The sequence below is a fragment of the Podarcis liolepis genome (assembly GCF_965112155.1).
Source record: "Podarcis liolepis genome assembly, chromosome: 1".
Classification (NCBI taxonomy): Eukaryota; Metazoa; Chordata; class Lepidosauria; order Squamata; family Lacertidae; genus Podarcis; species Podarcis liolepis.
This window is the reverse complement of record NC_139554.1, coordinates 65,438,945-65,441,268: the sequence shown is the minus strand read 5'-3', so window position 1 is coordinate 65,441,268 and position 2,324 is coordinate 65,438,945. Positions and strand designations below refer to the sequence as shown.

General features: G+C 41.6%; 1 long non-coding RNA gene across 1 annotated transcript; it reads left to right on the top strand.

Moving 5' to 3' along the window:
• The first annotated feature begins 261 nt into the window (after positions 1-261).
• Positions 262-924, top strand: LOC310709654. The gene is made up of 3 exons (XR_014527613.1): positions 262-464; positions 525-636; positions 881-924. It is a non-coding gene; the product is annotated as an uncharacterized lncRNA (long non-coding RNA).
• Positions 925-2,324: the final 1,400 nt, after the last annotated feature.

Genomic DNA, 2,324 nt, shown 5'->3' with positions numbered 1-2,324 from the left:
CCACTTTAGCTCATCTCCATGCAAGATCCCTTACTTTTGCAATTTTATCTGACATCCTTACTTCTGAAGCATCATTCATGTAATGCTTTCTGCTTTCTGCTCTGAAGTGAATGACTGTCATTCCTTAAAAAAAACTAGGCCTTTTGAGAAATTGGTTTTTTCCCCTCTAACCATAGTATGTTCACAAGCTGCTTCCTTTTGAAGAAGACCAGGGCTCTGATATACACCCATTTTTAAAAATGACTTACTTTCAGTGGGGGGTGTGCTAGCCAAGTTTTTAGCCCCAGGTGAAGCCTCCAGAGAGGATCCCAGACTGTGTGTGTGTGTACGCAAATGTGCATGTGGGGTGCCAGACTGGGTCTTTGACCTAGGTGAAATAAAGCTTAGTTTCACCCCAGCTTTCAGTCATATGAGCACTAAATAACCCAGCACTTACAGTATACCAGCATGCCTCTGAATACACAGTGGGGAGTGGGGAGGAACTAGGGAAACTGTTATGTTCCTGCCCTGCTTGTAGACTTCAGCATCTGGCTAGCCACACTTTTGGAAACTTAGATACTGCACAAAATGAAAGCGATGATCCAACAGACTACATTTTCTTACGTTCCTTTGATGGGATGATGTATGAAAGTGTGAGTGCTCCAGTACAGTGGTACCTCAAGTTACATATGCTTCAGGTTACATACACTTCAGGTTACAGACTCCGCTAACCCAGAAATAGTACCTCGGGTTAAGAACTTTGCTTCAGGATGAGAACAGAAATCGTGCAGCGGCGGCACAGCGGCAGCAGGAGGCCCCATTAGCTAAAGTGGTGCATCAGGTTAAGAACAGTTTCAGGTTAAGAATGGACCTCCGGAACGAATTAAGTACTTAACCTGAGGTACCACTGTACTACACTGAGCTTCCACAGACACTATTAACTAGCGCCTCTAGTTAATGGAGCGCCTCTAATAAGCTAGCTGCTCCAACTGCCAAAACACCCACAACTATAGAGCCATAGAAACCAAAGATTCCAATCTATCTAGTTTGAAATGCATAAATCCAGATCACATATTGCACACTGGGTCATAAACAGAACAATTCCCTACTATATCTTGTTCTCAGCCAGGGTTTCCAATCTTGAAAATACAACCCATTACTATGTTGTAATTCCTCTGACTAAAGTGTAATATATGATGATCCTACATGCATGTATAAACACAGCAGTTCACATGCATGCAGGACTTGTCTTGTGCCAGAATACTGTTAATGTGTGAAGTGGAATTGCAGGTAGTTAACAAGTGATACAGCAGTTGATTCTGCCCCCACACCCAGCCTTTCAATGCGTTATTATGAGTGCAGAACAGACTCTAATCCACATTTACTTCTAAAAACTCTATATGAGAGAAGAGGGATGTGATCTTAAATATGCAGCAAAGAACTCTCAGAAGGTATTCTGGCAGGTCTGGGGACAATTTTCTGACCATTCTGTTTGGAATGATCTAAATGGCAGTCACAGTGCACTTTTCGGAGAAATATCCTGTCACATCTGACTTGGATCCAGAGAAAAGTGTTTGTGTGTGCATGCATGCATTGTAATACAGTGAGTAAGTTGCATGCTTCTGTGCGCACACACTGTGGTCCCAGGGCATGGATCTTTGGGAGTCCAGGAAGCTGCTACTGAAAGGAGGGAAGTTGCCCTTCTTTAGGTCCAAGCTGTGGTATCTAAAGCTTCCCTGTTGTTGTGCAGCACAGAGGCCAAACACTGGGATATTTCATCACCCTGCTTTTATGCCCATAAACCACTTCCTACCACCAACACCCCTTCTCTTAACAGGGCTTGATCCATCCAGGTTCTTGCCCAATGGGAGATTTACATAAGTTTGTGGTAAATAAAGTAACACTTTAAAAATTCATATAGTATTAGACCTTTCTGGAAAAAAAGCTCTCAAGATGACTAAGAAAATCCCTTAACAATTCCTTTGTTATTCCTGCTCATTTAAAACATAGCAAACTGTAACTAGTTTGCCAAGTGATTATTACCCCTCATTTTCTAAAGAAAGCTAATGAGTAACCATGTTCATGTGCGCACATTTATAGGCTGGCAGGAAGCTCGGTAAATATCCACTAAGTCAGAAAATAGCTCCTAAGGTGTGTTTTTTTATCCATTAGAAATGAAAACAACAACCCACTGCAAACCATTTATGCTTCTTTGTTTTCAAAACAAGAATTCTGGAAAGGGCATGCAGTTTCAGACCAACATTTACTGGGCTTGGCTTACAAGAAAATTCATACTCCCAGAATTAACTTTTTAAAAACTGGTATTACAAGTTTATTTTCAGGTA